Raw genomic sequence first — 15,910 nt, forward strand, 5'->3', positions numbered from 1 at the left:
ATAACTCTTAACGGGCTCCTCCTCATCTCTCTCTCTGTCCTCACTGTCTGTCTGTCTCATACTGGACCTCTGTGTTAAATGCAGAAATCTACTGTCTCAGAACAACAGCACCTACAGTATCAACGAGGGGGAATATGCTTTATTTACGAATAAAACTTCAAGCAGAAGTTCCTGCACAGGCTGCATGCTCTGCCATTTTACTGACCGCACACAGCAGTGTTAATTTTCTCAACTAAAACTCTGACTCATCAACTCACTGTTTTCCATGAGGAAGACTAGACTAAGACGAGCTAAAAGTAGATCTGTGGTGGCGAAATTCTGACAGAAGGTACAGTTAGTTTTTTGTCAAGAAGACTAAAATGTAATTTAGTTTTTGACAGACATTCAAAATCTATGATTTGAGAGAGCACAAGCTGTTAGGTAGGTTCATCTATAGCTCTTCTGCCTTTCAGCTGTAGACAGCGAAGATGCCAGGTTTTGCTTGGTGCATAGAAAACATTGGTACAATTTGCACCAGATTCAGGCAAAGAGAGTAAATGTTTTGTTTTGAAAAATACCATTTTAACACATTATGATTAAATTACTGGATTGTTTAGTTAATCTTTTTAATGCATTCAATCAGTGTTAATTTCATCAACTAAAACTATGACTAAAAATATTCATCAATAGCCTTTTTTCCATGACAAAAACTAGACTAAGAACTACAAAAATAGATCTGTGATGACTAAAACTGACTAAAAGTAACTTTAGTTTTCATCGAGATGACTAAAACTAGAGTAAAATGTAATGTAGTTTTCTTCAGACATTAAAGTCCATATTTGTCTAGGGGGGTGTAAATCTGTCAAATAACAATGGCTCTGCATCTCTTTTGCCTCTCAGCTGTAGAAAGTAGGGACCCCAGGTTTACCAGGGTGCAGAGAAAACACTTGGTCCCAGATTAAGGCAAGAAAATAAATGCTTGGAATAAAAGTAAAGACTAAAATGTGAGGACTTTTTATGGATTAAAAGTAGACTAAAATGTTTTGGAGTTTTCGTAGACTAAAGCTAGACTAAAACTATAAAGGGTAGAAATAACTAAAATGTGACTAAAACGAAAAGACATTTAATTTAAAGACTAAGACTAAAATTAAAAGTAGCTGTCAAAATTAACACTGCATTTAACGCATGCACAGAAAGAGCCTTCTAATATCCCACAATTCCACCCAATCTGCACTTGTCACCACTCTACCACAGTCAGAGGATAGCAGTTATCCAAACAAACAAAGAAGAAGAATAATTCTGATGAACAGGATGTGGGGCCAGTTCTGGGCATAGGTGATAAAGACGGTTGCTTAGGGTCAATTCCTGCACACTAACCTGTGGACCCGGCGTTTGTGGGACTGTTCAGCCTAACTTTATTGCCCCCCACCCCCACAGTGACAGCAGAGTGGAATCATAAATCCTGATAGACCACAACTCTGTGTCTTCTGATTGTTCCAAATAGCAGTAACTTCAAGAAAATCATTCATGAAATTGTGTATATTTTTTCATCTTAGGCGATAACAATTACAAGTGTGGTCCCTAAAGATCTAGGATGGCATTCAGTATTCTTCAGTTGTGCAACATGCATGGAGTTGATGGATAGAGGGTGCATCAAGTGTGTGCAAAACTACAATCTGGAGTATGCTCAGCCAAAGTTTGGGAGAGGTGTATGTTAGTGTGCAGACTGAAAAGACTAGGTTAGATTTTTAAGTTTCAGGAGTGTACATATGTGTAAAAAAGGCTCATAACACTGTATGAACCCCTGCTTTAATAAATATTTCACATCAGATCTGGCTATAAAAAGCAAGCTGCAGAACATTTAACATTTATGAGTAGTGGAGATGAAGAGGACAAAGTCAGATAATTTTCACGAGAACAAAATAAACACATTGTGTCTGGGGAGTAAAGCCAAAGTACTGGACACAAACAAGAGTCAAACAGCCACTCCATCCTTGTAGTGTGGATTTTTCTCACTCTTTATACTGCATCAGTGGACCACGATCATTCAGCATCACTGATGTGACAGTAGATGGGTGCAGACACAAATATAAGCCTTATACAGTAGGTTAAAAGTGTCTATGCAGCGCCTTTATTCTGCCTTGTTTTGCATGAAATCTGAATCTTTTTTCTCCAGTCTTTAAACCAGCAGCAGAGGTAGTGAGGGAGCCTGTACAGTCAGCATTCGGGAGCTGCCTGGACGGTGTGATGGTGTCTTCTGTGTGACATCCACCAGCAGGTAATGAAGAAGAAAGTAGGAGCTCATCTTCAGCAACTAAAAATGTCTTCAAAGTGAAAAACAACACAGTAAGGCTGTGTTTTACCCTCTGAGAACAAGAGGAAGAGATCAGCCACTATATACAGATGCAACATGTTTGTTAAAAAAGCAGAGCTACAGCCCAGGGAGAAACAACCCTTTATCATTGACCTTTATTACAGCAGTGATTTGGGTATCTGAATATAAGGGTTTAACGGTTGAAGTCAATTTTAAGCGATAAAAATTCGTATTTTAGTTTTGTAATAAACCACAGACCAAAACAACTCACAAGGTTGAGTATGGAGCTTTAAAATAATTGAAAATTAAACAGAAATCTCTGCAGAGCATGCAACACTTTGAGGATCATCACAAGAATTTCATACTGAATTCTGAATCAAACCACAAGCAAGCTGAAGGACGTAAGAAGAGATGTGATAGGCATGTCTATTAGTGTGCAAAAGAAGAGAAAATTCTCTTCACTGTCAAAATCTGCATGTTCTTCAAACTCTGCTATCCTGGGAAGACTTGCAGAAAGAAAGCATAAAACAGCAGACTAATGATGAAACTTGCAGTAACTCAAATAAAGTTTACATGTGCCTTCTTCGCAAAAGTATAGATCCAAAAAACTGCAAAATAACCTCCTGGATTGTTTCCTTTTCTGTGGTTTCTGCGGCTACCAAGTTAACAGGAACTAAACTAAAACTGAGCCATCATAAACTCACAGACTTCGACCTTGTCTAACCAGCCCTGCATGCTTTACTGTATAAAACATGGCAGCATTCTGTTTTTAAACTAGAGTTCTTAGAATGTTTAATTTGATACTATAAACACCAGCTGTGATAAAGCAAGGCAAACTTTGCTATTTTAATGATATATGATATATAAGTATTTAAGAAGGTATCCAAAAGACCCTAAGCTTTATTACTGGCACTCACAGAGCATGCCTACAAAGAAACTGAAAGTACAGAGGCGGGCCTAGAGGAAGGGCTGGGGTCATTTTTAAGTCGAGCTGGTATAAATCTTACACACAAGGGTAAAAGTGATGCCTGTTGACCTTGACCTTTGACCTGCAAAATCAAACTAGTTAATCTTTCTGTCAAGGAGAGCCTTTGCGCAAAGTTTGAAAAAAAATCCTTCAAAGCTGTACTGAGATATTGTGTTCACAAGAATGGCCTTGAGCAGAACATAGGTGCAGATCAGGGATGGGAAACTGATCACAAATTAGATTAAATCGCAGTATGGCCTGCTGCGATTTACAAATCGCAGAAGTTGCAATATTTCTTTCACTTGCATCTCAATACATTTATTTTCTGCAGCAGCAGAGATTATATGTAGATCATGCAAACATTCAAATATCACATTTTTTAACAACTGTTTAAAAGAATCCTCCTTTCATGTTGTATGTATGTTTTGTTTCAGTCACAATGAGTGACATAAAGATGACAATCCCCTTCAATAAAGAAATGGGTATCAAATTTGCAATATGAGCAGAAAAAAATAGTTCATTCTAATACTGATGAAGCTTAGCATTAGTTCATATTGCGGCCATCTTATAGCCAGCTTCACTTCCCCCCACCCCAGCCGCCACCTTTATAGCTTAAAGCTTCCTGCATCCTCATATTCAGATTCATGCTACTGTGGATTGATTGCTTCTAAAATAATTCATTTGTTTTCAATATACATATTCATTTATGTATTCATTCATATGGGGGTTTCTAGCCATGCACTCCCTGAAAAGTCAGACCCAGGGGAGCATCTTTAGAGCAGAGCTTTCTCTGTCAAGTTAAATGTCTATCCATTTTGCAATAAAATGGTAAAATGTATGACGAGTGTTCCTGGCTGAATGTAGGCTATGATGTTGAATGATTTATTGCTTGAATTTTTTGAAAAATGCTTAAGCTGAAGACTAAAAAGAATCATATATTAAATCAGAATATAAGGGGAAAAAATTGCAATTAGGTTATTTTTGCAAACCGCTCAGCCCTAGTGCAGATGGATGGAGGTATGACAGGTTGAGCTGGAAACTGGGTAGAGAGAGAGCGAGTTGAATGGCATGTAGGAAAGGAGCCACAGGCAGCCCACTCAAAGGACCACAGCCTATGCATATGGGGTGCTCAACCACAAACACCAGTCCACCAGCACCCTGATCTTTATTCATGCTTTAACCCAAAGCTGCTGTGGGAAAACGGGAGCAGCACCAGGTAAGTTACATTTCTGTGAGTCTGTTAGAAAGAGCAGACGCGAGAGTGGAGCAGAGACTGAAAAACTTGCACAAATATGTTGAAAAAGTTTGGAGATATGCAGGAGTTGACTTGTTTTTTGGTCATTTAAAAGATATTACTTAACATTGGGAGCCTAGGACTTCTGTTTTTGGCCGTTTTCACATCAGGCTTGATCACAACATCGTTCTGTGCCTGAGAACATTCGTGGATATTTTCAGTCTGATGCAGTAGGTGGAGGCATGCTTGTAGCCATTTTTTGAGTCATTTATTGACTTTAGAACACCCTTTGCTCACAATTTCCCTATATTTGGGCATGGTAGCATGCACTAATAGGTTTACTCAGATCCAAGCCTGCATCCTTAATGTGAAACCATCCTTTGATGCCATGGTATTACAACAGATATTATTTTATTTATACTGTCATATTAGGTTTAAATTATGTTATTGTGACAGTTCACAGAGACAACATCAACATTTAAACTACTGTCCATCAGGACATTTTGTACATTGCATCTGTGACTCTATCAACCCTAAAGAGACAGTAAGAGCGTCTGACTGAAGCAAAGACACTCAGATGTACACATGCTAACATAAAATAGATCAAATTACACTGATGTTAGCCCTGAACGAAGGCCCACCTGCACCAGAACCTTCTCTCTCTCTCTCTCACTAACCAAACATCGCTGTGATTCCTGAATGAAGCTAAACTGAAGGAGAACAAGTCAAGTCCAACACTTCCAATGCCCCTCTCTCCAGGTTTGATCCTAATTACACCAACGGCAGCAGGTCTGTCTTTCTGACTGTGAACCATACTATTAACAGCTTAGAGATGCACCATCGCCCTCCCTTTCATCTGCCTTCACATCAATGAAGCGGATAAAATACTTAAAGGAGAGAAAAAAAAAATCAATCCAGGAGCAGCACAGCTTTCATCTGGATCCAGCCAGTCTTCAGGAGGAGAGAGCATGTAGTTCAGTGCTGTCGGGGTTCGTCTAGACGCCGGGCTCAGCAGCTCCAGCAGCCTTCCAGGCACACAGACTATCCATTATTCAGCTGCTGGCAGGCTACCGGCTCCTCAGCAGCCAATATTACTATTTCTGTTGGTTCTGTGTGTGAGTGAGTGCCACCACTGCAAAGAAAAATATCCATCCTAATGAGCAAGTGAGAGCATTATTGATAGAAGAAATCTGAACTTTATATCTGCAGCTAATTATGAAGCAAACATCCTTTAATCATTAAAACGAAGAAAGTTAGTCAAGTGAAGCCTCATCACTCGTCTGCTGGGGTTTCCTGAGGCATCTGCTCCCTCTTCAACATAACAGTCTGGTTAAATAGTCCCAAGAAATAACAGGATATTTCATGGAAAAATACTTTTTCCACTCCTTGAGTTAGAATAAATGATTGATGCAAGTCTATATCTGAACACTGTCTTTTACATTCATTACAGGACAATCAGAGCAACTAAATATACGTGGTAGTGGGCATGTGCTGCAATTAGTAGTAAAATACACGAAACAAAATCAGCAGCCAGCCGTTGTCATGTTAATACATAAATCTTCACCATCAGTGGAGCAAGGTTGGTGGATTAAATATTAGCTAAAACCAGGTACCGGAAAAGCAAAAATGTTTTCCGCCATGAAAAGCTTTCAGTACGGTCCTTAGCACTCCTTTAATAAAGAAAAGTTTTCCAGTTCTGATCAAACTGCTGCTGCAGCTGCATCCACACTAGTCTTATTACCAGCCACCATCATTTACAGGCTTGCTTTTAAATTTTGTGATTTAACCTTTTGAACTAATAAATTTGACTTTTTATCTGAGACTTTGAACCTTTAAACTGATTATTTTGACTTTTTTCATCTCAGAGTGATTTATTATTAGTGTTACATATTTTTTTCATATTTTACTAATGGTAAAAATGAAGTTGACAATTTATGGTTAAATGTTGACCTTGTTAGGCTTTAAATTCAGAATCCAAGATTGACTTTGACACATCTGGCCCTCAGGGCGTCTCATTGCATCAGCCCAAAAATGTATGATGTTCACTGAGTCCTGACATCTATCAGCAAAAACTAAAATTAACATTAAAACTAATAAAAACTAAACTACGTAAAACTTTTTGTAATAATTTTCACTTTTTAAATCATTATTTTGACTTTGTACCTCATTATTATTACTTTTTTCCTCTAATTCTGACTTTTTTATATAATAATTCTGACTTTTTAACTCAGAATTATGTCTTATTTTTCATAATTATGACTTACGATATTTTTTTTCAAGAATTGCTGTACTTTCACACATTTTTTCTTTTTTATTTAACCCAAATGGGCTTCCATACAGGGATCTCAATCAAGGTTATCATTGTTAACTAAAACTAACTAAATAACTAAAACTAAAACTCAAAAATCATTTTAGTTAACTGAAACCAAATAAAAAGAAAGCTTAACCAAAAAAAACAAAACAAACAAACAAACAAAAAAAAAAGTAAAACTGTTTTGTGCGCTTACAAAACTAACTAAACTAAAAATGGAGGCAAAATCTCCTTAGTTTTAGTCTTTGACACAATCATACTGTCTGGCACCTACACACAAGTCTAGGGAGAGTAAAATTGCCTGATCTGATTGGTTAAGACTTCACACAGTGGTAGTTTCATGTCTGGTGTTGTACTCAAACATCATCTTTAAGTAAATAAAATTATAAGTTAAGCCGGTTACACACCGCCACATGGTAACTACCCTGAAAACCGCCTCCTTGCTGGAGGAGTCCCCAAAATGCCAAACGTTTTTTTAAAGCAGCGGCTAGCGCCGTGGTATGAGGCAGCAATGACGTAGAGGTGCTTTGGTGAACTTCACAGCAGAGGCTGCCCACAAGTCCATCACAACCCCCCTCCCCAAAAACAAGCATAACCTCACAATCTCTGTATATTAACATGTTTAATGTACTTTAAAACGAAGGGAAAAATACAGTTCCATCTAGGGCTGGGCAATTAATCAAAAATGAGATTAAAATCGCAATATGGCCTGCTGCAATTTTCAAATCGCTGAAGGTGTAATATTTTTTTCAGCCTGAAATTTGTAACAAAATACCAGTTTAAAAATTTTTTTGCAGCAGAGACATTATGCATTACATACCATGCAATCATTTTATGGCATATTTTTAGAATCGTGTACAAAAAATCCTATTTTCTTAACTTTTCTATGTTTTTCTTGTTAAATATGAGAGTTACTAACTTCAATACAACAGTTCATCTCCAATTTGCAAAATAAGTCAAAATCATCATAAGATATTTTCCAAAATTGTCCAGCCCTGGTTTAACCTAATATTGTGTTGGTTATAGTTCAGAATGAATTACTGTTTGTTTTTGTTGGTAAATACATGAGATGAGGAACTTCAGAAAAATATCGCATTTTAAATTGGAATTGCAATATTGGGTAAAAAAACTGCAATTAGATTATTTTTCCAAATCGTTCAGCCCTAGTTGCGTCATCAAAATAATTCCCCCTATAAAATACGTTTCAATGGTTGGTTCCACAATTTTTCTTCTGGTTGTCATTGTACGACGGTAGAGCCGTGTTGTAAAGCTCAGGATATTCTGACACCAACATTATGAGCTCCTCCACTGTTTGCTTTTACCCGCGAAGCCTGCTATTTCCGGGTTCTCTCCCTCCTTCAATGTGATTGGCTGCTGCCAGGCGGCTGCCGCCAGAAAGTTCCACACGATGAACTCCGAGCAGCAGGGCAAAATCTGTGCGCAGTCACGTGGGCGGCAACCGCTTCTGGGTCCTACCGCCGTGGTTAAAACCACTTCCCATCTGCCGCCCTTCCCTCATTAAAATGACTGAAGGTGGTGAGTTGCCGCGTGGCGGTGTGAAAAGGGCTTTAAAAGTTGCCTGTTTTAATATGTTTATAAAAATGTATGATGTTCACTCAGCCCCGACATCTATCCGTAAAAGACTAAAACTAACACTAAAACTAATTAAAACTAAACTAACACAAAGCATTTTTACAAAATTAAAACTACACTAAACTAAAAAACCCGCAGTAAAAACTAATAAAAACTAAACTGAAACTGAACACAGAGAGTGAAAACCAAATAAAAATAAAAACTACTAACAAAACTATTACAACCTTGCTAAGAAGTATAAGCTATAAATAAAAGGAGAGACTGAGATGAGGTGAAAATAAAGCACATAGTTTCTTCCTGTGAGATTGAGGGTGCTACCCGTCTCTGGCAGTAAATAGCTCATATTGTAGGTCAGCAGGTCTAATTCCTCTCAGCGCCCAAACAAACTGACTCAGGGGTTAAAAATAACGACAATGACAGGTGAAGCAGAAGCAAAAGTCTGACCAAAAGGAAAACACACATTCACATGATAACAGTCAGACTCAGCCACGGGAGCCAAATGGGTCATTAACTCCTCCAGGCTTTCCTCTCTGTCCGCTGAGGTGTCAAGGCGACAACTGGGTGGCCTCGTACTTCTTATGGGGGTCATAAAACACTCCCTAAGCCACGCCCAGGTCTCCATGGTAACTGCTGTGCCCTTACACCAGTGCTTGGGTTCAGCTGGATTCAGCAAAGGCAAACCAGGCAGTTCATTCTGCTTCAGTTGTACTTAAACTAAGGTTTGGGTAACATTAAACAGTTTAATTCAAGATCCATTCATGTCTCTGATTGGATTTAACCTGGTACCAGACTTGGATTTGTCAAATGGACTTCCATAATCGCTACTGGTTTTCCTGAGGAGGCAATGACCCTGTCATCAATTCATCCATGCCACCCATGTGGCTGTCAGCCTCCAAGCCACTTCCCATGCAATCAAACTCAAACCATATCAACTTACTTGTAATGCATTTCATGATCTGTATTGTCAGTTTCCAACTGAGCCTTTCTGCTCAACAAAGCATACCAAAAATGTTCTAATAACCACAAAAAGGAAGGTTTTTAAGGAAAAATTCTGATGCTGTTTCCTTAAAAGTTCACTGCTGGCTTATGTAAACTTCATACAGCCTTCAAGGAATGTTTCTAGCTTCAGATTTTATCCTCTAGGAAACTTTGAGAAAATAAGTCCAAGTAAGTGTCTTGGAACATTTAGCTACCCTTTCCAAAATGTTCTGGCACAAACATAAAAAGTTAAATATCTCAGGGGAAAAGTTCAGGAAATCTTCCATGACAGTGAAATCTTTAGTCTTTCATACTCTTTCTGAAGTATGACAACATTGTTAGTTTGACTGCATAATAAGACATTTATAAATTCAACAGCAGGGTTGGCAGCTATTAGACAGTTTGGACATTTTACTGTACTTTAAAACCTTTGAAGACCTAAGGTCATAAAAGCAAAAATATCTCACTTTTACACCTTAAGATAGTAGTCTAGAGTTTGATTTAATGGTACAATCAGTTTCACTATGAAGAGTGGGACCGTCCTATTTCCACAGAGTGCCTCGGCTGACTGCTTTCAGCACTATGCAACAGTAACAGCATGCTGCAGTTTTCTCATGAGAACACAGACTATAGAAGTCACTGGCCTGAGTGACATCAGCCATCTAGTTACTAAAGGGGGCTTTTAGTCCAATCCACAGCAGCCACCACACTGAAACCCAAACATCCTCTGGTCCACCCAGTAACAGACAGAGGAGCTGAGGTGGGTCGTACACCTCTTGACAAACAGCTACATTATGCCAGTTGCAGTTCTAAAGTTATATCAGTTTATGGCGCTTTGACAATGGCTTCATTTTTCAACCAAAGAGATAAGTGATTGTGCAGTAAGTGCATATGACTTTACAGCATTAGTTCACACACCAACCTCCAGCTAAAAAGAAGCCAGTTAGTGTGTCTTTATTGTTTGATAGAATGGCTGAGGCAAAGAAGCAGAAGAGGACTGTGATGGAAGACAAAAGGAGTCACTGAGCAAGACTTCTGACTAGGGCAAACGCTGGACAGGCCTTTATACTTCGCAAAACAGTTGGCTGAAAGTCTGATACTGAGCTGGCTGTTTGACAGGTGAGTAATATGCATGTAGTCCACACGCAGATAGTTTGTACACAACGGGCTGTAGACACTAGCAGAGTCAAACTTACATAAAAACCGATCATATTGTTGGAGCTTGATAGTCGAAAATTCTTAGCTTTTCACAGGGTCTGAGGAGGGACATAAGTGTATGATATCTATCAATCAATCAATCATTTTTTGTATAGCACCAATTCATAACCAAATTTATCTGAAGACATTTTACAAAGAGGGCAGGTCCAGACCGTATTCTCTGTTGTGGATTATTATAATAGCCCAGTGTAAATGGTTATTATTATAATAAAGACAATACCCTATTATAAAAGACCAGTGTTAAATCAGCATGAGCACAGCACTATCAGTAGTTAGCCCGTTACAGTGGCGACATAAACATTTCCTGTTAAAGGGCAGGACTAAGCAGACCAGACTCATGTTGACAGCTCTCTACCGAAGTAAACTGGGGTTGGAAAGGGAGCAGGACAAGAGAAACAACAAAACAACAAATATCAAGGTTTTATGACAGTGCGGTTGCACTCAAAGGCCTTCAAGAGAAGCTAAAACTCACTAAACCAAGTTCCCCTACATGATTATTTTAAAGTAGAGCAGGAAATGATAACATGTCTTTGTTAACACAGTATAGTATTTTTTAGTAATGATAAAGAAAGGGGTTCAATGTGACACTTTCCATTGTCAATTAAGCATCTACTAAAGCCCTGAGAGAAGATATACCAATATTTTTTTTATTTTACTCTATTTTCCCTAGATAATGAGTACATTTCAATCAAACTTTAATCGATTCAACTTAATCTACACAGCAACTTTAGACAAATTCTACCATTCTTATTCAGTTATTAAGGCAAAGTAATAAAATTATGCCTTCATAAGGCAGCCATTATCTGGAGATTTTGACTTACAGTATTTATAATGATTTCTGGGGTTAACATTAGCTGATTTCTCTTGATAATAAGTTGATTTCAGCTGTTTTGAGAGATCGGCTTGTTAAAGCAGCTGTTTTCATCCTGAAACAACAAGAGAGATCTTGAAAATTAAAAGGATTTCTGTTCTCACAGGAAAATGGAGTAAAATAAAATGTAGAAATTATGTCCATTTAGGGCTTCTGTAGGAATCCAAGCAATCGTTAAACACTTTGAGTCAGGGTTCTTTTTTTTATTTTTTTACAAGGCTTACAACCTTCAATAAACTAGCTTCACCATTACTTACACCTTTATAACCACAGTGGAAGTTTCCAGACTTTAACCATGGGAATCCTGATCGTCCTTTAAGGGACAAACATAGTGACAAGCTAATAAAAGTCACGATCATTTAACAGGTTGGAGAATAAATCCCCTCTCTTAAGCATCGTGTTCCTCTGTACAGGAAAGAAACTAGAAGATAAGTAATTTCTACATAAAATAACATGAAGCTCATGAGGTAAGATGATTTAAACTGGGTTACATCAGTGCTGGCTGCACGTGTGTTTCATTCACTAAATCTCCCACTCTTCTAATCAGCTTTATCAAACTGCAGCCTTTTATTATTCAGGGAACTGGTCGCAGAAGAAGGGAAAAGTTTTTATAGCAGGAGCAAAGGGCAAAGTCAGCCCAGTTCAGCACCAGAAAGATTGTGATGTCTGTGTGCAGGAAGGCAGAGAAATAAGTTTGTTTATCCTGTACTCTAAGACTGACTCTGAGCGATGTGGTCAATAGGCGATCTCGAGCAGAAAACTGGCCCCTAAAGCTGATAAAAACGCCAATTAAGAGTTAGAACTTGTCCGTCTGTAATCAATAAGATGCAGCAGATCACCGAAACCACTAAACATCTCGAAAATCTACTGACACATTAAACTAGCTGTGCTCTCTGGGATCAGGAGAAGTGTGTGGATTTCTGCTGAGCCATGTGGAAACACAAGCCTCTGAGCTTTTCAGCCGGATTACTGAGAACATTCATGGAGAGGAAAGTTAGCAGAAACTTCAACACGGAGCAAGTGATGTAAATCAGTAGGAGGGCAAAATGAGGTCAGTGTGAAATCACAAGTGTAGATTCATAACAGAGGAATATTGTACAGGTTGTGTTTCTGATAACTAAAAGGGAAGAATGATATTGGTTGGATGTTGCAACATCCCTACATTGCAACATCCCACACCAAGTTAAGTAAACACAGGATGGGATGTTGTACTGGAGGAGCAGAGGGCCTTAATGCACACTTGTAGCCAGTGATTATTACTTCTATATATCTGCGCCTGGTCTTTAAAATGTGTCAACATTGTAATGTCTTCAACACACCCTGCTTTCACATCCAGAGGCTTTTAAAAATAGCGACGAAATGCTGAGGAGAGGAAGAAGGAACCTGTAGGTCTCACTCCTCTGCTGCTGCTCTTGCCATCTAACTTCTCTTCTTTGTGTGTTTTGTTCTCCCTGCTTCTTCCTCTTCTTTGCTGGTAGTTTAAGGCAGTTAGCAAACACTTTTAAGCGTTACTGCCACCTGGATAAGCCCACTGTTAAACGACACTGCCTTTATTCTCCCTTCAGTTGTATTCATTGTGTGACTACGTGCACTTAAGTGTGACCCCCAAACCATGATGGTTCAGGATGAATGCAGATACCATTACATAGGGCTGAACAATTTGCAAAAATAATCAAATCACGATATTTTCCCCCAATATTGTGATTGCGATTTAATATGCAATTCTTATTTTTCTCAACTTAAGAATTTTTCAACAAATTCAAGCAATAAATCATCCTATATCATAACCTACATTCAGTCAGGAACACTCATCATACATTTAACCATTTCATTGCAAAATTGATCTACTACAGTTTTACTTGGTGGAGAAGGCTCTGCTCTAAAGATGCTCCCTGGGTTAGTCAAGCAGTATGCTTTGACTTTTCAGGGAGTGCATGGCTAGAAACCCCCATGCATGGGTACATAAATGACAATGTGTATTGAAAACAAAGGAATTATTTTAGAAGCAATCAATCCACAGTGGCATGAATCTGAATATGAGGATGCAGGAAGCTTTAAGCTATAAAGGAGGAGGCTGGGGTGGGGGGAGGTGAAGCTGGCTATATGGCCACAGCTGGGGGTATGAACTAATGCTAAGCTTCATCAGTATAAGATAGAATTAACTATTGAAAATTTGATACCCATTTCTTTATTGAAGGGGATAATCATTTTAATGTCACTCATTTTGACTAAAACAAAACATAGCTACATAAAACCCGAAGGGGAGGATTCTTGTAAACCATTTTTTAAAAACTGACACTTGAATTATTGCATAATGTGCATAAAATCTCTGCTGCTGCAAAAGATGAATGTATTAAACTGGTATTTTGGCATATTTCAGGTTAAAGAAACATTGCAACTTCTGCGATTTGTAAAGTGCAGCAGGCCATACTGCGATTTAATCTAATCTGCAATTAATTTCCCAGCCCTACCATTACACCCCGAGTATATACACTCATTGGTACAGACTAAAATTAAATTGCAAGTACTGCAATATCAAATGTCTGCAAAAATCCAATATAGAGCATCCTTCTTATTTGGCATTAAATATGCATCTTATCATTTAAGATCAATTCAGTATTGCAATGTATTTATTGCTGTTGCTCTTACTGCAATTAAGATAGAATCGGTATTTATTGTGCAGCATACAACAGATGATGTGAATCTGCAGGAGAGCATGGTGAAGTCACAGTAAAATCGCTGCTGCAAATTTGTATTAAGCAATATGTGTATAACAATATATGGGGACATTTTTGATGCATAACTGCTCTTTCTTAACTTCGCTCAATTTTGCATAGTGCTGTGCACATGGAGGATTAATGCCAGGGATGCAGGATGTTTGACAATTACTGACATGTTACTATTTCCAGACTTCTTTCTGCCAAAACATATACTGAGATACATAGTTCTAGTTAAAACTCCACAAAAGTGATGTTGCATTGTGGTTCATTCATACATTCTGCCAATGTTTACAACCTTACACTGGCTGGATATCAGCAGAAAGCTTTATATTGGTTTATGTGAATAAACTTTGCAAAGTAGTATCTGCCAATACTGACATTAATCTTATAATAAGGTGCAGCCCAAATTGGTTTTTGTTGAGTATGGTCTAGACCTGATCTTTTTGTAAAATGCCTCAACATAATATTTATTATGGACTGGGTGAGTACAAAAAAAAAAAAAGATTCTCTTATTGGTTGATTTTATATGAAGAATATTATGTTAGCCTGTGTCTGATTTGTGCTATATAAATGAAGTCTGGCTGGACTTAAATTGACTTTCTGTCTGAGGCACTTTATTATCAGAGCAACTATAATTTATTACACAAGATAGGAGCTCAGACATGGCACTCAAAGAATAATTTCAGGTATTAAGAGGAGTTAAAGGGAGGAGACAGCAGGGTTTCTGATCTTTATGTAGACTTTCTGGTGAATCATGCCACAGCTATCCACTGAGCAAGATACAGAAAAAGTGAAACCCTCCATTCATTCATTCATCCTACATTCACCTGCAAAAAACTGCCATGTAATGAGCCCAGCTGGTGATCAGGGAGGAAACTGGAGTAATAAAAAAATAACCACACCACCTCCATCTACCACCGACTGTTTCAGCCTCACCGTGGCCGGTTAACGTCCACTGTGTGCGGGCTGGAGGGCCTGTGAGGTCCGTGGGGGCGTTAATAAATGGATGTAGATAAAGAATGAGGGAATAATAGTGTGGCCCCAGCCTACAGTAACCATTAACCCCTTCCTATTCACAGGCTAATGAGCACCTAATTCACAATGCACCATGCCTGCCTGAGAATGGAGATGAAGGGATAAAATTCAGCCTCAAATATAAAGTAGAAACGCTAACTCACCACTTGTACAGATGAAAATATTAATCCCAGAATGTTGGGTGATAATTTCCTTCACCGGGACACGCCGTGTCATGTACTCGGTAAACTCGGCTCCCCTCACGGCTCAGCTCCGCTCTTCTCTGTCGCCCTCCTGCCTGGCTGGTTTTTTTAACTGCAAACTTGCCGATCCCAGGCTATTGTTAGCTAGGCACAGAGAAGCCTGCTGCACAGAAACGCCCGCCCCCTGACACTCCTCTCCCGACACGCTATTGGTTAGTGACGGCTCTGCCTGCTGTCGATTGGCTGGTGAGGAAGTCGGCAGGGCGGGTCGAAGCTCGCGAGCAGAACGCAAGTGCTGATGCGTTCAAAGACATTTAAGAAATTCTAGATTTCCTTCATAAACCGCTAATGGTGATACGTTCAAGTGAAAGTCTTCCTATCTGTTACAGAATTAAAGCGAGCAGAAAATTTAACCTGATTTAATTTATAATTTAAGATGATATACAGCAGTGGTTCTTAACTGTTTTGGCATTAAAAGCCACCACAACCTCCTTAACAATAACAAACC

At 38.7% G+C, this 15,910-nt stretch overlaps 1 protein-coding gene across 3 annotated transcripts in view; it reads right to left on the reverse strand.

Annotated features, from left to right (window-relative positions):
• Nucleotides 1-15,513, reverse strand: part of pak1 (p21 protein (Cdc42/Rac)-activated kinase 1) — a 104,372-nt gene extending 88,859 nt beyond the window's left edge. For all 3 annotated transcript variants that reach the window (XM_041802454.1, XM_041802461.1, XM_041802444.1), the window contains exon 1: nucleotides 15,364-15,513. The gene's annotated coding sequence lies outside the window, so the exon portion shown is untranslated. The remainder of the gene's footprint in view (nucleotides 1-15,363) is intronic.
• Between the last annotated feature and the right edge of the window lie 397 nt (nucleotides 15,514-15,910).

This window comes from Cheilinus undulatus, linkage group 2, assembly GCF_018320785.1.
Source record: "Cheilinus undulatus linkage group 2, ASM1832078v1, whole genome shotgun sequence".
Lineage (NCBI taxonomy): Eukaryota > Metazoa > Chordata > Actinopteri > Labriformes > Labridae > Cheilinus > Cheilinus undulatus.